The following is a 24,307-nucleotide window of genomic DNA, read 5'->3' as shown; positions in this document are numbered from 1 at the left end:
AAAAGGGGCGGAAAGGGAAAGAAAAAAAAAAATAAAAAAAAAAAAAAAATCGGCGGAACGCCCACCAATCGCCTCGGTAAATGACGGACGGATCTCTCTTCCAATGGCTAGCGTCCATTTATGGAGCTAGCCAATGGAAGAGAGAGGCGGAACTAAGGCCACACTGTTCTCACATAAGATTTCGCCTGCGAGAAACGCTGCTTTCGCAGCTGTTCGCCAGGCGAAACCTAAAGACATTTTGAATAACAAAATGCATAGCTCGCGTGCGTACAATAATACGCATGCGCAGGTAAGAAAAGGGAGCTGAAACAGACGTGGAGCTCTGAGCGACGACAGGGCATGTTTATTCAGGGAGAGCGTTTTCTCTCACAAGGGCCGCTGGGAGACATTGCCGTTTTTTCCGCCGTCTGAGGAGCACGTAGGAAGCGCAGCGCGCAGCAGCAACGAGCGGACTCAGTATTAGTATTACTCAGTATTACTGTTCCAGAGGTTCAGCTGAAGGAATCAAAAATTAGCTAGCATTCACGCCAAGAATTTTCAATTCTATTAAGGACACGGAGGTGAGGATTATGCTTCTCTTTCTTTACTATAATTTTCACCGCAGCCAATAAACATACAGTTTAGTAAAAATAAACTACAAAGGCCATGATGCTTAGCCTTAGCCACGCCTCCATGAGCCCTATAAGAGTCCTGGTAACATTTCCAGCTTCCTCTTTCTTTGCACAAACTTGCAGAATAAGTCCAGCAACCAAAAGTCTATAAAATTCTCCAACAGGGAATAACAGGGAACACCGTTCCAACTTCATTCTTCAACTGAAGACTCTTCATTCGGATTTCTTGTCTTTGCCTAGAAAAAAGGAAATATAACAACCCGAAATTCCTGTATAAAACAGCCTTAAACATATTAAAACAGGTGGGTAAGCATGATCATACATTTGAACATAGCCGGGTGGGATAATCCTCGCCTCTGTGTCCTTAATAGAATTGAAAATTCTTGGCGTGAATGCTAGCTAATGTAATCAATAAAAATTGCAGTAGAAAGATTGCAAATGCACATACGTATGAAAAACATACTAAAAATAAGCAAGGTGAAATGTGCCGTAAAATTAAGCAATGAAGGAAAACGTAATAAAGTACAAAGTGAGAACAGTATGACACATAAGACACACATCTCCTTCCTTAGCAGAGAAAATAGAAGTAAGAAGTTTCAAAAGGAAGGAAAAAGGAAAAGAACGGAAAAGCAAACTGAGAAAATTACATAAGCAAAAAGTAATAATACCACGAAGACTAACATGAAGTAGTACACGAGTGTGACCACAACAACTACACCAACTGGCCAGGCTAGCGAGAAGTAAATAACCACTGAACACAGCAACAGGAAGAAGGAAACAAGGAAGAAATGAAAGTAAAGAAATAAAATAGGTGACGTACACCTAACACATCAACCAAAAGACACGTAGAAAAGGTCTGCGATCTGCGTAAACTGTACCACACCAAAGATAAGAGTACAGTCACACCTAAAATTAGACCACAAGTGAAAAATGCAGGGAAAGTGCGATCTGGGAAACTGAACTAGACAGCAAAGAAAATTCAGTAGCACCTCAATTAGACCACATAAATAAACCTGCGTACAATTTGACAATAAACAGTAAATATCAAGTACTCATGTAAAGAATCAGAGGAACAAAAAACGCTCCAGGAAAATGCGATCTGGGTAAACTGAACTACATATCAAAGAAATTCAGTCACGCCTCAAGTTAGACCACATAAGAAACTGCAGGAAAATACAATCTGGGTAAACTGAACTACACTGCAAAGAAATTCAGTCACGGCTCAAGTTAGACCATATATGAAAACCTGCGCACTAAATGGAAAAATGCACTGTAAGTATGATCATGAAAACATCAAAGGAACAAGAAAAAAAATTGCTCCAGGAAAAGTGCGATCTGCGTGAACTGAACTACACAGCAAAGAAGATACAGACACGCCTCAAGTTAGACCACATACAAAACCTGCGCACAATATAATAAGGGCATTGTAAATAAAAATCATGTACAGAACAGAGGAAAGAGGAGAAATGCTCCACATAAAACACAGAATAGAAAATGTAGAAAACCTGCATGCCAAGCAAAAATACATTAACAAATACATCAGAATAAAATGGCAATACTACCGGACGGAAAATAAGATGAGCATCAACACTTGTATCATTAAAAAAAATGTAAGAATGATAAAGCAAAAGTAACTGGAAAGAAAATGCTAAGAGCGAAAATAAACAGGTTGAATGTGTACCCAGTATGACCTGAAAATCAACGCTTAAAGTGAAGTAACCAGGAAAAGTGAAAAGCGTCTCTAGTCCAAGGGCAATAAGGTTGTAGAGAAAATAATAATGCCTCGAAATACTTCAAAACATGGCTCCAAGGAAATTAAAATTGAAAGTCACATTTTGAAGAAGGTGAGCGCGTCACCGCGCTGAAAGTACTTACAGGATGACTCCCATAAGAAATCAGCAACAAGACACCGGAGTGAAGCAGGAAATTATCGTAAAATGCCTGACAGTCATAATATGCAGCAATGTAGGCTGGATAGCGTCTCTCAGTACAAAGTCTGTCAGGGCATACATAGAAGAAATAAGTGCGCACAAAACACTTAACTGATCATCCAGCTTCACGAAGAAGTAAACCAACTGGGTCAGAGAAATCTCCAATCAAGATGGCGGCACGCCAGGACGGCGCATGCCGGATGGCTCCAGGCCAGTCTATGTGAAGAACGTGAACAAGCAGCTGGGAATCCGCTGTTACATTGATTGCAAAGACGTCAGGAAGATGAGGCCGGTCCCTCACAAGATCAAGACCGCGCATGCCAGTTGAAGAATCCTCGCGAAAGGCGCCAGTTAATAACGGTAAGTGTGCACACGCTAAGGCAGAAAATTGAAATGCTGCATGTTGACCAAAAAATGTATTAATAAAGATGTAAAATAAATCTGCCTTGCCGAGAAAATAATGGGAGCACCTCTTTCTCGATCCCCAAGAAGTGGCAGAGTATGAATCCACATGCATGGGAAAAGTGCAGGAGAGTATATTTAAAGCTAAAATTAACGCGCAGCACAAAGTTCAAGTCAGAGTTCATGTGAGAAACAAAGCGCACAGCACAAAAATAGTTATCTCATCCCATAAATCTGCTGCTGTAGATGCTGAAAATATGGTTGCACTTAGAGTAAAGATTTGCCCCCTGAGCCATAGCAGATGTGAAAGTAGCATGGAAGCATACACCTGACAAATGGCAGCAAGGTGTCAAAGGCAGCAGGATTTGGGCAGAAAGAAACATGGAGCAGAAAAAATACACCCAGTCAGAAGCTGGCAGCAGCAATCAGGCAGGAATAAGCAGGTAGCAGGAGGCATATGTCCTGTTTGAAGCAGGCAGTAGGACTTAGGCAGGAAGAAGCAGGTAACAGGAAATCTACGCCTTGTCCATGGGCTGTCCGGTGAAATATGGACACTGGTGGGGCGGGAGGGTGTAAAATCCTTAAGTAGGTTCGTTTTGAGTAAAATCTTGATTAAAAGTACCTTTACGAAGCTTGAAGAAGGTCCTCACGCGTAGCTTTGATTCCACCTCGTCGCCAAATTTATGTTACATCCTAGTAAGGAATTCCAGAAGACTTGGATAGGTTACAGATGATAAGTTTATTCTTTTTAGATGGTTGGATAGGTTTTCCAGTATTGTAATCAAAGCCCCACCAGGAGCATCCTCTCTGCTGCTCAGCCCAGGATCCAACTGACAGTCCACTCACAGCATACCAAACATTCCAATGACATCACATTCACACTAACATTCCACACACACTGGCTGAACAGCAGAGGCAGAGAAACAGGGAAGATGTAAGGTAAAACTTTAGATATAATACTCCCCCCACCCCCCATGCCTGTAGGCAGGAGAGAGAGTTGCGGAGGAGGAGTGACAGAGAGCAGAGGCCCTCGCGGAGTCAGAACAGGTCAGACGCCCGAGCCCACGACTACGCGTTTGGGGCCTCCGAGAACAGCGACCATCAGTTCTCCGGACAATAGAGGTGAGTGGTCCGGCACCACTTCCCTTCCCTGCAAGACGGAGCAGACGCGCTGCACAATGCTATTCCAGGCTTGCGGCCCTCTCTGGGACAGTGGGGCCCAATTCCTGCAGAAGTGCCCCTGGGAGTCTGGACTGGGGGCTGGCAGACTGGGTCCTGAGCTGCCTTGCCACGCTGGTCTTTATGGGGAATAAGAGAATTAGAGGTCCCCCCGGTCATACAGCCCTCTGAAAGGCATTCTACAACATAGGTGGGTGAAGACCCGCTTGGCCACCCGCTGAAGTCTACTGAGTGTGGAGGGCTCTGAGGCAGGAGAGGACGCAGGGAAGCGAGCCAACAGCCCGAATAGCACATGGGTGAGTCGGTGGGCCCGTTGCTCAACTTTAACGCGAGCCCCGCTGCAACACCAGGGGCAGCGCTCCTGGAGATACAGGGGGGCGGGATCTGAGCGAAGAGCCTGCCGACATTAAACAAGACACAGCACGTTCTGCCGCCAGTAGGAGGTGGGGGTCACTTAGGCAGACCACCTGCCACTTGTACACCTTGAGGGAGCGCACTTCACGCTAGACATTAAACTGGGCCGGAATGCGGCCTTGCGACCCCATATTGCTGGAGCAGAAACTAGAGAGGCCTGTAAGACACGCAGCGGAATCCTTGCTGTCATATAGCGGCCTCAGAGTGGGCAGCAGGAATGGAGCAGAAGAGTACTGCAAAGTAAATAGCACCAGTCACGAGACTAGACTATAAGGCCCATTGCTCATGCACCACTGCTTCCCACGGGGCGAACACCAACGCAAGTGTGGCCACAACCCCTGGCAACAACCTTGAGCCACATCCTCACGCCACTGCCTCTCGTGCCCAGCCGCACATTGGATATGTTCTCAACGTGGACGAAGAAGGACAGATATGTGAAGGACATGCTCCCCAAGATGGCAGGGGCAAGCGGGGGATACGGAGTGCATCCCCAATCATGTCGGGAGGGCAGGATGCGGAATCCATGGAGGAACCGGCCACACGTGCATTCCTAGCACAACTATCAGAAAAGACCTCTCCACTGAGATCAAGGAGGTGCAACGAGATCTGGACGCAGTGGGAGAGAGGGTGGCCACAATTGAGGACCACGAAGAATCGCAGGATGAAGAAGCGGAGCAATTGAAGCAAGAGGTGATCTGCCTTTAACCCCAACACATAGACCTTCAGGTCCACGCAGAAGATTTAGATAATCGCTCCCACAGAAACAACATTTGAGTTTAAGGCGTTCTCTTAAAATAAGAAGGCACGGACATCACTCAATATCTCCAGGCCCCTTGCAGGAATCACAAGACTTTGCAATAAAAATTGATAGGGCGCATAGAGTAGGTAGGTCGCTCCCCCACTGCACAGCTCCACCTGTGTTTTTTTTGGCTGTCGCTGCTGCTGCTGGTTAGCTCACTCTCTGCCTGCTCGCTTTGTGCCATGCTCTGCCTCAGTGCCCGTTCTGCCTCAGTGCCCCGATCCGTCATTCCCGAGTGTTGCCCTTGCCTTGTGCACCCCTGTGTGCCCCGGACCCCGTGACCTCGCCTCTGCCTTCTGTGCCCTGATTCTTGCCCGGTTGCCCCCGGCACCCTCGCCACTCCAGACTCACGCCGCAGCGTCCCCGTGGCCCCGCCCCCTCACTGTCCAGTCGCTGCTTCCCCTGCCTCCCGTCTCCCAGCTGCTCCTCCCTCCCCCCTCCCCATATAAGGGGCCAGCTGCGCTGCCGTGCAGCGGACGCGTGCATCAGGCGCGCCTAAGGCAAGCCCATCTGCGCCCGTCCGCGGTAGAACCCCTGGTCCTCGCGCCAGCCAGAACGACCGCGCCCGCTACGATGCCACCAGACTCCACGCACTCAACCCTGGACGGACAACCCACACCTGTTTCAGGTCCGCCCCAAAGAGCACCCATGGTCCCTTCACCTGCCGGAACTGCAACTACACCAGCCTCCGAGCCGTCGAAGTACCCGCCAAGAAGAACCATAACCACCTCAGATGCATCCTACTGAACAACCTCTCCGCACGCAAACACACCATTGAGCTCTGAGACCTGCTCGACACATCATTACTGGACGTAGCCTCCCTGACAGAGAACTGGATGAGCGACTCCTCCACACCCGACATCGCCATAGCTATCCCAGACGGCTATAAGATCACCCACAGAGAACGCACCAACGGAGTAGGATGAGGAATCACTATCGTCCACAAGAACACCATCAGGGTCTCGACCAGCACCGACGTCACTCTCTGCACCGCCGAACACTTGAACTTCTAGATGCACATGACCCCAACACCACCCTAAGAGGCACCCTCGTCTACAGACCCACCACACACCACCACACCCAACAGATCTCATACCGCTGTTGGAATAAAGTCACAGAAGACCAAGTACAAGCAAACCTCGCTCTCAGCCCACCCACCGACCCCTCAAACACCGACGACGCTGCCCACAACCTCAGACGATGGATAGGCGACTGCGCCAACACCCTCGCCCACTGAAAAAACCCACCTACAGAGAGCAAGCGGGTTCACCCCAGAACTCCTAGCATCCATGCGTACCTGCCGGAAACTAGAGAATAAATGGCACAGTGAAAAGACATCGGACAGCCACGCAGCACTCAAAGACGCCATCCGCGACCACCATCGCCTCATCAGTACCGCCAAGAGGTTCTCCTTCAAAGACCACCTTGACAACAACGCACACAAAAGCAAGGAGCTCAACATCGTAAAGGAACTCTCCAACACCGACATCCCACCGTCGCAAGCCCTTTGCGACTCCTTCACCAACTTTTTCCACCTCAAGATCGCTGACATCCACGACAGCTTCAACACCCAAACAGTCCCCAAAGACACCGACACACCAGACTCACTTCCCAAAATCAACCACGACCCCCTGACAGCATGGACCAACGTGAACATCGATGACACCATCAAGACCATGAGCACAATCCACTCCGGCTCCCTGTCAGACCCTTTCCCACACCACATCTTAAAAAAAGCCAGCAGCTCCATCGCACCCCACCTGCGTAACGTCATCCATCTCTCCTTTGAGACTGCAACCTTCCCAGAGAGCTGAAAGCACACAGAGATTAAAGCTCTACTTAAAAACCCAAGGCGGACCAGAGGGACCTCAAGAACTTCCGGCCTATCTCCCTGCTCCCGTTCCCAGCCAAGGTCATCGAGGAGCTAGTCAACAGACAGCTAATCCAATACCTCGAGACCCATCCCAGTCAGGGTTCTGCAGCAGCCACAGTACAGAGACTGCCCTCATCACGGCCACCGACGACATTAGGACCCTGCTGGACAACGGCGAGACCGCAGCCCTTATCCTGCTGGACCTCTCCGCCGCCTTCGACACAGTCTGCCATCGTACTCTACGCGCACGCCTCCATGACGCAGGGATCCAAGAGAAGGCCCTGGAATGGACCACCTTCTTCCTCTCTGGCAGAACCCAGAGCGACCACCTCCCTCCATTCCGTTCCAAAGCCTCCGAGATCATCTGCAGTGTACCCCAGGGATCCTCCCTCAGCCCAACGCTGTTTAACATTTACATGGCCCCGCTCGCACACATAGCCCGACAGCACGACCTCAACATAAACTCCGACGATGACGGCACTCAGCTGATCCTCTCCCTCACCATTGTCCCCATCACCGCCAAAGCCAACCTCCACGAAAGAATGAAGGCCGTCGCCGACTGGATGAAGGCCAGCCGTCTGAAGCTGAACTCTGACAAGACGGAGGTCCTCATCCTCGGCTTCAACCCATCAACCTGGGACTACTCCTGGTGGTCAACGGCACTGGGGGCAGCCCGACACCCACCAACCGCGCACGCAACTTGGGAGTCATCCTCGACTTAACGCTCTCTATGACCAAGCAAGTCAACGCTATCTCCTCAACACCCCTACATGCTCCACAGGAGGATCCCAACAGATACAAGAAGAACAGTCACCCAGGCCCTCGTCAGCAGCAGACTCGACTATGGAAACGCCCTCTACGCTGGAGCTCCGCCAAGCTCAAACGACTGCAACGCATTCAAAAAGCTCTGCACGCCTCATCCTCAAGGTACCACGCCACAGCCACACCCCCCCCCACCTGAGAAGCCTGAATTGGCTCCCCGTCAACAGGAGAATCTCCTTCAAACTCCTCATCTACACACACAAGGCAATCCACAAGACCGGCCCAGCCTACCTCAACAGACGGCTCCTCTTCCATGTCCCTAACCGCCAGCTCCGCTCCACCTGCCTCTTCCTCGCCACCGTCCTGCGCATCCGAAGAACTACCTCCAGCGGCAGATCCTTCTCCCACCTCAACGCCAAGACCTGGAACACCCTCCCCATCAGCCTACGACAGACCCAAGACCTGCAGCTCTTGAGGAGGTTACTCAAGACATGGCTGTTTGACCAGTAGTGGCACCCCCCGTTTTTTTCCCCCAGCGCCCTGAGACCCTCGCGGGTAAGTGGTGCGCTCTACAAATTCTATGATTGATTGAATGATTAGGTTTGCAAAGAAAGGCGCCGGCGCCCCCTCCCGACATACTGGCCTACCTCCCAGACTTTCAACTTAAAGAACTCATTTTGAGGAAAGCCAAGGAAGCGCAACCGCTAACCTATGGAGGGCACAACATTGCCCTATATCATGCTAGCAGGGATCACATTGCAAAAATGTATAAACTTTCAACCAGTCACAACGTATCTTCAAAACCAAGGAGTCTCCTACTCATGGGGGCACCATTTTCGCATTACTTTAAAGTGGGACGGCAGACTGCTGCCATTAAGGAAATTACATGAAGCTGGCAAGGTCCTGGTTATCGACAACCCCCAATAAGCTGAGCCAGACGACGGAGATAAGAAGGGTCAGAGAGAGAGAGAGAGATGGCAACGTGTTGGCGGATGACGGAAGTCCACCCCCAAGCTGGACTCACAGACTATAGCTCAGGAACGGCAGGCAGTGCTGGCCTCATTGACGGCTGAATCTGGATCTAGAACTGAAGATTATTCTGCTTACTGGGTCAGATAAGTGGTTTAACCCCTTGCCGGTGGGCGGCGGTAGGAAACTGGGGGCGAGGGAGAGCATTGATTGCCACAAGATGCACCCTACAACCTGTTTCACCTAGGAGACGCGGATGGACACTGCGGCTTCTGGATATTCCCTGGGGTATATATTGTTTTGTTCATTGGGGTTAGCGAGGGAGGAGAGAGAAGTCCGGTATACATACAGTTTCCTTCCAGGTGGTCCCTGGGGTTCACAGAGCATCTTCTTGCGCACCTTCACACCGGTACATACCAATATGACCTACGGTGGAGGAGCTTACTTATGCTTGAGGGCAGGGCGTGCCCTTGGGGGCTGTTATAGATCAATCCACATTCATCTGTCATGGTCAAGGATGGAGTGAAAATACTCACAGTTAACGTTAAGGGTCTCAACAATCCAGTCAAACGATGAGCAATCCTATCCTACCTGGAAAATGCAGAGGTCGATATATGTTTCCAACAAGAGACATATCTCTTTGCCAAGGACCACCACTGCATGAGATCGAGAGCATTCCCCCAACAATATTTCTCTTCCACAGGGGGAAAAAAGGCAGGGGGCCGTGCTCATATCCAATCGCTGCAGGGGGGTAGTGCGAGAGAAGGTGGCTGAGCTAAAAGGGAGATTGCTGGCCTATACCATACAACTTAGAGCAGAGGTCTTCAAACTTTTGGATGCTGAGACCCCCCTGTCAATATTTTGAGGTGTAAGGACCCCCTCCTGACAAAAAATTCTAAACCTGTAGGCAGGGCTAGAGGAATTATGAGGCAGGTGAGGACCAAATTACGCGACAGGCTTGACTAAATTGTGTGGGAAGAAAATGTAAAAGATGTTATGTGATGCCACAGATTTTAGGATAGCATTGCTTCATTAAAAGGAGTGACTGCAGGATGAGTGAGGTGGTGTATGAATTTGGGTGCGGATGCAAGTTTGGAATGGGACAAATTAATGTATTATTACTGATGGGCTTGTTTGAGTGAGTTGCATATTGAGCAGTGAGGGGGACAGGTGAGTGAAGTGTGACATGATTGCAGGATGAGTAGTGTGCTTGTGTGACTGCAGGGAGAGGTAGCATAAATTCATTGTGATTGCTGTGAGTGCAGGGTTAGCGTGAAAGTGAAGGGCGAGAATGAGTGAGATGTCTGAATGCACAGTGCATTCCCAGACACTTGAAGTAAATCAGCATGTTATCGACGGCGGCCGAGGGTTTCAGATCTCAGTTAAACTATTGCTATTTTGGCATTAATCAGGGATTGAGGTTGAAGGAAATAAATAATGTGCTGATCCTCCACCAAACTTCCAGTCCTATGGTTAGGGTTGCCAGCTCTTTATTTTGATGGCCCAGACGCTACAAAAATAAGCGGTCACCTAAAGCCATATTTTTAGCACCTATCTGTGCGTACTTCGAACAGCAAATATAAATAGAAACCACTTTTAATTGTGTTCTAAGGCTGCCTCATTGATCCATGACTGATAATTAAAGAGAACAAAGACTGAAAAGTCACATAACGAATGCATACATACTTTTTTATTTATAAGTCTATTTGGTGTCAAAAGGAGGTCTTTGCAGGCTTTTTAAACAAAACACAGCAGGCATTTTTCTTTTGGCAATCCTACTTTATATTTCTTTTCATGAAATGCATTCTCACACTACAGCAGTAAATGTAATATACAAATGTAAGGAATAGGCAGTATTGGGACACAGGGGGTACTGGAACCAGGAAAAAAAACTAAGCCTCTGTAACCAGTTTACAAAGGCATGTAAATATGCAAATGGTCTTTAAAGACCTGTCAAAAACTCGGGCCTGCTGGAGATAAGACTCCATACACTGCCCCGCTGAGCCCAGTGGCGTAACAAAACTTGAGGGGGGCGCTCTGGATTCTACCAGGAGCTCTCAAATGAGAGTACCTCCCTTGCAACTCAGCCCCCCCACACCGCCGGGGGCTGCGGGGCCTGTGTTATGCCACTGTACCACCATCCTGCAGGCCTGTGCCTCCAGCTGGGTGGGGCCTCCAGGGTATCTCTGCCTCCCTCTTGCAGATCTCTGCCTCCAGTGGGGCTTCAGCTGGGTGGGACCTCCAGGGTGTCTGGGCCTCCTTCCAACCAGAGTTTATTTCCACTGAGATTGTTACCAGGTGACTCCAGGCAGTGCTTCTGTGTCACACAGATGCCCTCAGAAGATGCACTCACCCCTAGGGAGTCTCACTGAAGTCCAAAGCACCTGTGCCAGTCAGTGGCAATGTCCCTCTCTCTATCACCTTCTCTGGTTCTTTCCAGATGGACTCAGTTCTATACCCTGGTAGTGGGACAGGCTTGTTGTGCTAGGGTACAGCTTAGGCTGCCATTGCTGCGAAGGAGAGTGCCCGAAGCCTGTGCCAGCACACTGGCAATAGAGGATTGTGCATACACTGCAATAGAGGCTTGTGCGTGCCACCATCTCTTCAAGAGCAGGCAAAGGGCCACATTATGACACAATGAATTGCCAATTAAGTTTTGATAAAGAGGGTGAAGCAAGTTCAACTTCACCAATGACCGGGTGCATGACCCTAGCATGCATAGTGAGTCCCCTGCACTGGTGTATCACGGCAGGTTCAGACTACCAGCCAAGGGCTTCAAAATCCATCTTAAAAACCTTCAAAAAAGTAGTGTCTTTCAACTCTAAAATGTAGGAAAATCACCATTGCTGAGAAAGTGACAACTGAAGTGCGCATTCGTGAGTGAAGTACATGTGACTCAGACAGAAGGTACTTTCTTCGCAGATTAGGCTATGATTGATATTGTGCTGAATAAAAATTTGATCAGACCTCTGCAAAAGCCACAAGGAGCAAAAGTTGTGAAAAAGCAGAAAATTGCCTAATGTTGACATTTAGGACAGCAAATGTGAAAATGCGTCCAAATCATTCAAGACGTCCACGTGCAGCTGTGCAAATCCCTACTGTCCTGGACCAGGTTTTCCAAAGCGCAGAGGTGCCAGAACAAAGCTGCATGTGGCACAGATCGCATTCATGGCATGAATGCGAGTCAAAGGGATTAAAAAATTAGAAATAATAAAATTGCAGAAAACAAAATACTTAATGGTGATACAAATAGGTTTCCACTGATAAAAAAATAAATAAGAATTAGCATATAAACTTTACTGTTTCAATCCCTTTTATTCTAAACCATCTACATAGGATGCCTAGTGCATGCACATTAGTGTTTATTCAAATGCAACATTCAAAAAAATATATATAATGCAAAAATGTAGAAACTTACACTTCAGGCAATCACTCTCATATCATCAAGGCATTTGTAATAACATGTTTGAAACATATTTTATGCTGGTTTGAATACAATGGCAAGAAAAGGTTGGCATTTCAAGATGTCATACAGTTATCGGTCACTTCGGATAACAAGGATGACTCATGAGCTTATCTAAAAAGAGTTGCACTTCTTAAAATAGATTATCCCTCAATAGTGGAGTTTAACTTCTCAACTGCGTCCATTTGTAAGATTCTGAACATATCTAAAAGTTAGACGCTGCAACAGTATCTATGCATGTAGCTTTCAAAACCTGTTTGGGCGGCAATGTGGGTCCCACTGAGTAAGGCTTCCCATTCTTTTTTTTTTTTTTTAATTTCACAAAATTTTTTATTGAGAGAGATGAGCAAGCATTACAGACATGAGCATAAATCATGCATGGTTCCGGTGTCAACAAGAGCAAGTAAGCAAGTATAACCGGAACAAAGGAGGGGTAAATTAAGTTAAGATAAGATAAGAAAAACAATAATCAATTTAAACTAATAATAAAATGTAAAACACAGGCATTGCATCAGTACATTTACAAGGTTACAGTCATAGGTGGAGCAAGATAGCCATATAAGTCAATGAGGTTAGTCGCCTGGGCAGGTAGGCAACCCGAACTATGGGCAGGGTGTATATGTGCATGGTGCATATGTACATCAGGTAATCATGGTGGTTTAAATAGGTCGAAATGAGCGTCCAACGAGGACCATAGGTTCCTATAAGGGGGGCGCCAAGGTGTAGCGGCCAGCGCAATATTATCGGCTCCTCTGAGGTTCGAGACCCAGTTGAGCCAGTGGGGGAAAGAAGCTTTGCCAGTGTCCTTCCAGTTATTCAGTATGAGTTTGACCGCTGCTGTCAAAAGTAAGTCAAGTAGGGCTTTATCATTTTCATTGAGGTTAACAGCTTTGGTGAAGCCCATGACTAAGGTTGCAAATTCCCTCGGGAGCGAGACATGCAGCACTTTGGTGATAAATTCGAAGATTCTATCCCAGTAGTCAGATACACAGGGGCATTTGAATATTAGATGTTCAAGGTCCCCACCCTCTGCCATGCAGTTCCAGCAGGAGTCATCTTCCTTGATGTTGTGCAGGAAGAGTCTCCTAGGAGTCCAAAAAGCTTTGTGGAGAAGCCAGAATTTAGATTGGGATAATGTAGGGCTGATTTTGTGTCGTGAGGTAGATTCCCATATTCTGGCCCACTCTGCTTCCGAGGTTGGTGTGGAAGAGTACGAGTCCCAGAAGGACTGTGTGGATGTTGTCAGATTTGTGGACTGTGGGCGGATCAGTTTGTATATTCTGGACACCTGATGACCCAGTCTATTAATCGTATGTAGGTAGCCAGGAAGGGAGGGGGTGATGTTGGATAAGTCTGTTTTGGAGAGGGCTACTTTGATGTGTAAGAAGTAATAGAAGTCTATGTTCTGGAGTTGAAACTTGTTTTGTAGGTCGTTGAAAGTGAGTGGCAACGGACCATCAAACAGCTGATGAGGGAAGTGTATACCCTTCTCTATCCAAGTAGGATTATTCATTGGTTTCCCTTTGTATAGCAGTCTGGTGTTGTTCCACAGTGATTCCCATCTTGATTTACAAAATTGGTGCGGTAAAAATTTGCTTACATGAAGAAGGGCAGCCTTCGTGTTTCTGAAGATGGTACCTGAGGATACAGTGGATTGTGGTTTGGTAGTGAGGAGGGTGGAAGGGGGAAGGCCACGCAGAATGGATTTTTCCACCAACAGCCACACTGGGGTGTAGTCTGGGTGTGGGGTGAGCCAAAAAGCCCCTTGTCTAGCTAAGAACGCGGTTTGATAGAGCTTAAAGTCGGCTAGATTGACGCCACCTAGGGATTTATCCAGCCTTAGTTTTTTTATGCTAATTCTGGCTTTTTTCCCTTGCCAAAGGAAGGAGGAAATTAATTTATCAAGTTTGGAGAGGAAATCTTTTGAGAATGTGAGGGGCAGCATAGTGCTCAGGTAGTTGATTAGCGGTGATATCATCATTTTTATAGCTTCAATCCTTCCCCACCAAGTAATAAATCGTGGGGACCAGCCGTCAAGGATTATTTTCACTTTTGTTAATGTCAACGTTTCGTTGTGCGTGATGGTGCTCATTAATTTGTCGGTAAACTCTATTCCTAGATATTTTATAGCTCCTGTTTGCCAAGTTAGACCTGAGGTACCAAGAACTTCCTTGGTGGTGAAGATGTTTAGTGGTTTAACCTCGGACTTGTCTTTGTTTAACTTGTACCCCGATAGGTACGAGTACTTGCTGATTGAGGTCATGAGACCCTCGATTGATTTGGCCGGGTTTTCTGTTGCAATTAATATATCATCAGCATACGCTGCCAATTTTATCTGAGTATCTCCAAAGGAGACTCCCTGAATATCTTCATTCTTTTTGATGTCAGTTAGAAGGGGTTCAAGGGCCAAAAGGAAGAGAGCCGGAGAGAGTGGGCAGCCCTGTCTGGTACCTTGGTAGAGGCGAAATGGGTCAGAGAGGGTGCCATTAATTGCTATCCGAGCCGAGGGGGAGGCGTACAGGGCCATCACCATTGTGATGAACGATTGTCCGAGATTGAAAGAGCGCATACAGTATTGAAGAAAAGACCATGAAACCTTATCGAAGGCCTTTTCAGCGTCCAGGGTGATCGCAACCATCGGGGATTGGGAGTTGTTAGCTTTCTCTAATATATGGCACAGAAGTCTGGTGTTGTCATTTGACATTCTATGTTTCAGAAAGCCAACTTGCGACGGACTTATCAATTTGGGAAGAACAGCGTTTAGTCGGTTCGCTAGGATTTTGGCATATATCTTGCAATCAAGATTTATCAAAGAGATGGGGCGGTAGTTTTTGGTGTGGAGCGGGTCTTTCCCCTCTTTAGGGATCACGACTATGTTGGCTTCGCTCATAGAGGGCGAGATACATCCACTGGACGCCGTAGAGTTGAGAACAGTGTGGAGGGTGGGGATAAGTTGGTTTTCAAAGGCTTTATAAAAAGAAGCAGTGAAGCCATCTGGGCCGGGGGCTTTGTTATTTTTTAGAGATTTGATGGCCTCTGCGATCTCTGTTTTACTGATGGTGGAACCTAATCGTGTTTTGTCAGATTCTGAAAGTTTAGGAAGGTCTAGAGCATGGGTACTCACAAACTTTCTCTCGGGGGCCGAAGTTACAGTGTGGTCTGTAGTCGAGGGCCGCACCGGTGGGGGCGGGGTCATTTGGAGGTGGGGTCATTTGGGGGCGGACTAGAGGGGGGTAAAAAAAGACCACTGCCGTTTCAAAACATTACTAGACAGTGCTGTATTTCCAAAGCAGATGTAACTACATGCAGCACATGTTTATAGTATTTGTTTACTAGCAGACAAGAGCAATCTTAAGTGGGATTGAATGGCAATTTGCAGCAACCGGATATTCAGCACATGCCCAGTGCAGCACAGGCTTCAGAGCCCCAAATAGCAATGCACAAACAGAGGCCGCTAGCAGAATTATTGATTGATTTTCTTTTCCATTATCTTTTATCGGATTTTCACTGTGAAGTACTTTTACACAAAACACTTGTCAAACAGCACTTATTTTTCACTGGAAATTATTCTGATTAACGCCGCACAATAAATGCACAGTTTCAAATAGGATTTTAACACTGCTAAGCAAGTAGATGGCCAGAAAATATATATGTTGCTATATAAAGTTGAGCCGAAGGTGAGGGTAATTAGAAGAATGACAATTATTCAGCAGGTTCTAAATTCAACTGTATATTTCTATGGAAACAATATACTTCTGCACGCTCGGGGATACACATTTGCTCTCACCAATGGACATGTTTCAATAAGCAACTAATAGCCTAACCGTTTTCCGACAGTACTGCTAATTTTTCCTCCAGTTCGATAACAACTATTTTTTCTGCACATTGTTTTTTCTTGGCTCCCATTAACACTTCAGTTGGTATTTGCCATGGAAGCTCTCAATTTCAAAATACATCTTGCAGTGTCTATTCTAGTTCCCATTCGAAACACAAGAAAAAGTTTCAAATAGTTTCTACTGAGATCCTGACACTTTGGAGTCCCTGCCCCCATCTTCATTTCACTGCCCCATCTTCATTTCACTGCCTCATCTTCACTTCCATTCCGTTCCCTCACCTCTCTTTCCATCCCTCCCCAGTCACCTCCCCTCCCTTTCCATCCCCACTCCCCTTATCTCTTTCTCTCCCCCCCTTGTCTCACACTCACTATTTGTTTGTCGGACCCCTGTTCAGCGTGCTTCATTGCTGTGCCGGCACAAATTAAGCACGTTTGCTTTCAGTCCCCCCGAGCTCAGGTGTAGCCCACTCCCACCCCCAGTAGCTAAACTGCAGGTCACAGGACAAAGGATGCTTCCGAAAGGCACGTCTCCCCCCAGAGCCCCACTAACATGCACACGCCACTTTTCTCGTGTAACACACGGTTTGCTACCTCTCACATTTTGTTTGCTTTCGATACTTGCACAAGTGCCTCCTTTGCCTACGTAACGTTTGTTCTTGTGTTTGAGTATCCTCTATTTATTGCAGTATTATACCTCTATTTGTACTTTTTACGCTTTTGTAACCTGCACACTTGTCACTTTTTCCTCCTCTAATGCACCGTTTGCTACCTCTTGTGTTTTGTTTGCTCACGATTGTCACTATTGCCTCCTGTACTGTAACGTTTGCTTTTTCAATGTGCTCACATGTAATTGATCTCATGTTTCAGTTCCGTTCCTATTGTGAAGCGCTCTGACACAACACACTGCTTCTGATACCTCCGGTTAAAGTCCGCGCTATAGAAAAACGCATCAATAAATAAAGACATAAAGCTGAGGAGTGCCCACCCACCCTCGACAACACACTCCTTCTGACACCTCCGGTTAAAGTCCGCGCTATAGAAAAAAAACGCAGCAATAAATAAAGAAATAAAGCTGAGGAGTGCCCCCCTACCCCACCCTCGACAACACACTCCTTCACTTTCCTAGTGAGGATGAAGTGAAGATTCTCCGTGGCTGGGGGCAGCGAGGACTTCAGTGAAGATTCTCCTGGCCTGCTGCTGCAAGGAACGCGATGGCTGCTGCAAGGTGATGAAAAGTCCCAGGGGCTGCTGCAGAGAGGGTTGTCACCCCGGACACACACAGGAAGCTCCTTAACAGGTCCTTTAAAAGTCAGCTGTAACAGCGCTAGTTACAGCTGACTTTTAAAGGGCCTGTGCTTCGCGCCGGGTGCCGGGGGTGACGTCACGGGGCTCAGTCCAATCCAAGGCAACTATAAACAAACAAGATGGCCGCAGGAGCAATCGTTGTGAATACGTATTCACAACGTATGCGCCTGCGGCCATCTTCCCTGTTAACTTAAAATGTTATCCATGTAGGTCAGGACATGCACGGCAACAGGGTCCGCGGGCCGCCAATTAAGGCCGGGCGGGCCGCCAGCGGCCCGCGGGCCGTACTATGAGTACCCCTGGTCTAGAGACTCAAGATATTCGGTGCAAGCTGCCAAGTCCAGCGATTTGTCATTCTTGTAAAGCTCTTCGTAGAAGGATTTGAATGTATCAAGGATTTTAGTTTGATTTGTGTGGGTAGTATTTGTGGTGTCTTTTATTGATGAAATGGTTGACAGCTTTTGCTTATGTTTGAAATACGAAGCCAGCAGTTTACCTGCTTTATTTCCTTCCCAAAGTTTTAGGGCTTTGAAGCGGTTAATCCAAACGCCCGCTCTTTTACTAGTTATGGCATTGTACTCATACTTCTTTTTAGTGAGAAGGTCGAGGGGATTGAGGTCTTGAGGGTTGGCCTTGTGCTGGGCTTCTAGATTTGTGATATCTCGTTCCAATTGTTCCAGGTCTTTGTTTAATTTTTTATTGGTTTTAGCTCTAATATTTATAATGACTCCACGAATTGTGGCCTTAAGGGCGTCCCATAGAGTGTTAGGTTTGGTATCAGCGGTATCGTTTAGGAGTAGGTATTCCTCGATGGCGTTCGCTATCTTGAGTTTGTCCTCTGGGTTGGTAAGGATTTCGTCATTAAAACGCCACCTTCTAGGCGGGCGAATTGAGCGGGAGCCTGCAAGTTTGGTGTGAATACAAGCATGATCGGACACCAGTTTGGGGGCAATACCAGTTTCTTCAATCAGGTGTGCGAATGAGGTGGATAATAGGATGAAATCAATACGTGAATAGGAGTTATGTGGGGCAGAGTAGAAGGTGTAGTCTCTCCCATCGGGGTTCTGCAGTCGCCAAGAATCTTTGAGACAGTAGCGCTCACAGAGACAGAGAAGGGCCCCATGTGACCGTGAGGGGTGGAATGAGCACTTGGATTGTCGGTCCAGTAAGGGGTCTAGGGGTAGGTTAAAGTCGCCCCCCATTATTAGTAGTTCATCTTGGGAGATATGTTCAATGGACCGAGAGACTGAGTCCCAGAATGTGGGATCGTCGGAATTAGGGCCATATATATTCACTACGTGGATGGGATCGTCCTCTCTGCGTAGGTGAGTCACTAGTAACCTACCATCTGTATCGTGAGTGTGTGATAGCAGTGTCAGGTTGGCATTCTTAGACAACAGTGTGATTACACCACCTTTCTTTTTTAGCGCAGGAGAGGACAGGACGTGGGACGACCAGTGTATGTTAAGGAATCGCAAGTCCTCCTCAGAAAGTTTGGTTTCCTGTAGAAGAATGATGTCTCCTTTTGTTTTTGCTAGATAGTAGAACACTTTCCGCCTTTTCACCGGGTGGTTAAGTCCTTTGACATTTAGTGAAATCACTTTAAGATCGTCTTTAATTGAGTTGGAGTTAGCCATCGGTGAAATGTTTCATCGCTCGGTGGGAGGCTGGCGGCGTGATGTGTGACAAACGCAGTGTTTTGACGAGTTCAGGTGCCTTATTCCGACAAAATCGGATACATTTCAGTGCAACCTTTTTTGACAATATGCATAAATACAAGTTTTGTGATGCGTACCTGCAGCCTGGGTTGTGGAAACAATAAGGGATAAAGTGGATTTGGTGTGGCGAGTTGTGTGTGGTAACTCTGAGAAACATAAGTATTAGCATAAAAAACAGAATGCAATACAAAATGAAAAGGAACCTACTGAGACTCTGCCAAGTGACTGCTCCTACATCCTCTCTCTTTTCCCCTCCCTCTAGATGATCCCTCCCTCTCCCCCCCCCCCCCCAAATACGTACGTAGGGAGTACGACGACAGTACCATGCTACGCAAAACAGGAATAACAATAACAATAATAAGTGCATATTATCAATCCCAGATGAATGTAGACGGTTAGTATAACCAACAGTATAACCAACAGGAAAGTGGCCTAGAGGAAAATGTTAGCAAAATACGAATAACAGGCCATAACAAGATTGACCTAATATGGAGTAAATAGGTAAAGAGCAGTTTTGAGATTATGAGAGCATCTAATAGATGCGACCGTGGTATACTCGTTGTGATGCGCTACCCCCAACATGTGTTAAGTTTGTGGAATGTCAAGATCCAGAGTGGAGGCGCTACTTTGAGATGAGCAAAAATGTACAAGAGTACCCATTGGTCTAAATGCAATAATTAATTGCAATAACTTGCGTGAGTCATACGCATCCACACATCGTAAACAGTCACATGCTATATGGAGTCATTATGCTGGCCAAAGGTGGCCACGCTTACAAACTCACGGTACTGTAGATTCGATGAGCCTGGCATGCAGAGCTTAGGAGCTTAGGAACCCGTGACACAAGTCGAGTCAAGTTCTATGGAGGAGAATTCCGTCGAGGCAACCGATGCCGGTCCATTGGATGGATGAAGAGTGACATGGAACTAACTTGCCCCATCTTGTTGAGTCGGACACGTGGTCTTCCTTTTGTTGGAAAAGCCGGTCGATTGGTCCATTTCTTGCGTTGGGCATTCTTCGAGAATATGCGCCAGGGCTTTCGGGTCGGTGAAGAATCTCGGGTGGCCATTTATCATGACTCTGAACTTGGTTGGTCCTGCGAAAGAGAAGGGGATGTTCTTGGATCTAAGTTTAGGGCGGAGGTCCAGGAAGCCCTTGCGTACATCAACTGTGTCTTTGGAGAAGTCCTGCGTGAAGATGATCCTATGACCTTCCCATGTAATGGAGTGATTTTTCCTCGCATATTGGAGAATCAGGTCAGCGTGCTGATATCTGAGCGGCTTGCAGATCATTGGCCTGGGGCCTTTAGCATTCCTGCTCGTGAAGGTAGGGATCCTATGCGCCCTGTCGAGCTCGAGGCCATGTGGGAACTCAGTCTTGGTAATCATGGGGATCCATGACTCTAGGAACGCCACGCAAGAATCAGCATCATTTTCCGCGTTTTCTGGTATGCCGAAAATTCTGACATTCCCCCGTCTGTTGCGGTCCTCTAACTCCGCATTATGGCGTCTGAGGGCGTCTGTGATGTCTTCCAGGCGTTGGATCCTGGACGCTGATTGTCGCGATAGATCCTCCACATCGCTAATCCGTTGTTCTGCGGCTCCCAGGCCCGAGGTTAAAGCGCTCATGTCGGCCCTAATTGCGGTCATTTCAAGTTGCATTGAGTCAGTGTTGGCTTTGGTTGATTTGGAGATATCCGTAAGGTCTGACAGTTTCTTCAAGATCATCTCCATTGTGGCTGCCATATCAGCTTTGTTTTTGATTGGTGAGTCGGAAATTAAAGGATCTGGTTTCACTTTTTTTATGGTGTTCCTGTCTTCTCTGAATGCCATTGTGCTATGGATGGTTGGCACTATTAAACCTCGCTGTTCTTGTGGGCAGTGTCCAATGCGTGGGTAGGAGATGGTGGGCAGGTGCTTAAAGGCACACTGCTCCAAGGGCGGTATCAAATAGGAAAGAGTTAGAGTTAAGGGGACTCACTTATAGAGGATCACCTCCGTGTGGAAGCAATACCAATAGTGATATAGCGATATTCTAGCGTACATTTCCCCAGCATTCCGCCTCCATGCGGTAGTACTAGCCACTCCTCATCGCTCTTTCCTCGTGTTGTCTTGATGACGACGTTACTGACTTGTAAGGAATAACAGGAATAACAGGGCCAGCGAGGTGCTCTCTCTCTCTCTGTAGCTAGCTATGCAGAAGCGTTGGTGAGCTCGAGACAAGCGTTGCCCTGCCGGTGTTTGGCTCTTAATTGCTCGCGTTACTAAAGAGCCGCCATTTTAAGGTCAGGCAAAGCGCTCTGGTCAATTAGGTGATGCGGGTGGGTAGATGGTAATCCTCACCTTAATAGGGGAGATCTGATCGTCTTTGGAGCGGCTCATGTCCCCACAGGTGTTTGGTCCTAGCCCGCGATGGTAGGGCGTGAGCACACAGCCTTCCGTCAGGCGTCTCCGTCCGGACATCAAGGCGCCATTTTAGTGCACATTGCTGTCGGCGCGTGTCGGATCGAAAAACCCAGTTCTCTTCTCAGCTGAGGGTCAGAACTTCCCGATCAGGATACCGGAGGGTCCTCCATGGGTTTAGCAGTACAGCCCGTGAAGAGTCGCTGCAGTGCGTCGCGGTATCGCCGCGAAAGGGATTGGTGTCAATCTCCTGAGGTGCGGAGCTCCCGGTTAGGCGGCCATTCCCACTGCCGTCCAAGCCACGCCCCAGCATATAAACTTTAGAAAGGCAATGGAACCACAGCATTCCAGAAAACACTCTGCTGGGAGATGGATTAAATTCAAGCTATTACAGCAGTCCACGACTAATAAGGCATGAGAACGAGCAGCATATTAAGTACAAGTTACAGTTGTATAGATGTATGCGCATTCAGTTCTTTGTTAGACAAGATATATTATTATGGTGATGTTCGGTCTTTAGATCATACCTGGATTGTACGAGATGTGTTCTAGCAGAGAACGGCAGCCACATAATCCTTTCTTATTCACAGGTCATCAATGTAAGAATTGTGGGATGGATACTTTCTTCCTGCATATTCAGTCCTTAATCTCAGTATTGAGGATGTGCAGTCAACAATCTGTCACTAGGGGTGTGTCGTCTCAGTGTTGTTCCGGATGCAGATCAAAATAGGTCCCTTAAACTAAAACAAAATGCTATTCTTCGACCATATTCAGGCTATACTTAAATGATTTTCTGGCATGTATCTATTTACTTTCTTCTTTGCATAGTATTTCCTCGAAGTCTCCCTCGTTAAGTTTCATGTTCGTTTTGATTGGCCTGCAAAAAAATGGCTAACTAAAGGTGAATTAGCGACCTTGAATCTAAATCTGCTCTTTTAACCCGACTAGTGGTTGCTTTATATTTTTTCCGACATTTAGTCAACGAGGACAGTGGGTGCAGTAGTAGATGAGAGATGTGGAATTGCAGTTGAAAAACGGTTTAAGGTTGTTGGTGGGGTGTCCTGTTCAGCCTGAGGAGGTCGGGGGTCAAGTGTCACCATTGTTTGTCAGTTTGGAGAAGCTGGACGCGCAGATTTGCACTTCGCCCGGTACTCAGACATTACCACACACCCAAGGCGTCTGGCATTAGCATGAGAATGCAGCCGGTTTGGCTTTCCGATGGCCGGGCATTCACTGGACTGTGAATGCCCCCCCCCCCACATGGGGGCTGCAGGGGGGCCTGTGTTACGCCACTGACTGAGCCCCCAGCAGCTCGAGTTGCACTGCAGCAACCCGGGCTGAGACGCAGGACGGGGGAAGAGGGAGGGCTAAAGCCCTTCAGCCTGGGCAGAATTGTGAATGGGAAGGCGCGACCCCCTTTGCATCGCTCCACGGCCCCCCTGGGGGTCGCGCCCCACAGTTTGAAGACCCCTGACTTAGAGTGATAGGTTCCATATACGCCCCCAACTCGGGGCAGGAAAGCTTTCTTAAAGCTTTCTTAAAGCAGCCCTGTCGGACGCCATGGCCCCACAAAATCGCATGACATTAATAGGGGAGACCTCAACATGGTAATGGACTCAAGAAAGGATAGATCAAGGGCCTCTTATTGGCACACGGGAGAACTGTCGGGGAAGAGAAGAAAGGGCTGAAGGAGATGGGTTTTGTAGATATCTGAAGGGAGGCCCACCCCACCTCGACACAATCCTCCTTTTTCTCAAACGCACACAGATCCTATGCAAGACTATTTCTCAGGGACCGGGGAAATTAACAGGGTAGTCAAAGCAGTGAGTATCGAACCTGCAGCTCTTTCAGACCACAATGCACTGACTACACATATATCGTTGCCGTCAAGCTGGCTGCTGGAGACTTAAAGAGAATATGCTCCACAGGTAAACAGTGGAACAGCAACTTACTAAAGGTATTCAGGGTATAAAGGGTATCATCTCTCAATGATACCCCAGACATAGCGACAACACTTTGGGAAGCAATGAAAATGGTAGTGCGGGGTTAGCTAATAGCGCTGTCGGTGGCCGACAATAGGGAGCGCAAGGAAATGAGATGTAGCTTAGCGGCCCAAGTACAAGAACTGGAAAGGGTACATAGCAGAACATGAGCACCCAGGGTCTGGAGGCAGTGGAAAGCAGCAAGGGCACAGCTAGCCGGGATAGATTTGGACAGGGCAGAATATGCAGTAGCTGGGTTCAAACATTCTTATTACATTGGGGCGACCGCACCTGCTGCCTCCTGGCCTATAGGCTTAGGGTCCAAAGACAGCAGACAAGGGTCTCCTCGCTACAGGGGAATGGACAGTGGGAGATCACTGAGGACCAGGAGATAGCTTGCACCTTCAGGGAGTTTTATGAAAAACTGTACACGGCTGACACCACATCAGAACGCAAAACCACAGATTATCTTCAGTCTGTTACAATGCCCATATTAATCCCAGACAAGGCAGCGGCACTGGCTGCCCCATCCGAGTGGAGGAAGTGGTCACAGCAATATCGCGTCTCAAGGTGCTCTAGTCCCTCGGCCCAGACGGGTTTCCTGCTCTTTTTTTTATAAGACATTTTGCCATATTCTAGCCATGATTTTGACGAGACTGTTC

At 47.6% G+C, this 24,307-nt stretch overlaps 1 protein-coding gene across 1 annotated transcript in view; it reads right to left on the bottom strand.

Moving 5' to 3' along the window:
- Positions 1-569: 569 nt before the first annotated feature.
- Positions 570-24,307, bottom strand: part of LOC147717730 (uncharacterized) — a 132,622-nt gene continuing 108,884 nt past the window's right edge. Inside the window, exon 7 of the transcript XR_015296090.1 lies at positions 570-847. The gene's annotated coding sequence lies outside the window, so the exon portion shown is untranslated. The remainder of the gene's footprint in view (positions 848-24,307) is intronic.

Source organism: Lissotriton vulgaris, chromosome 5, assembly GCF_964263255.1.
Source record: "Lissotriton vulgaris chromosome 5, aLisVul1.2, whole genome shotgun sequence".
NCBI classification, from domain to species: Eukaryota; Metazoa; Chordata; class Amphibia; order Caudata; family Salamandridae; genus Lissotriton; species Lissotriton vulgaris.
Note: the sequence above shows the minus strand (reverse complement) of the source record. Positions and strands in the feature narration are given on the sequence as shown.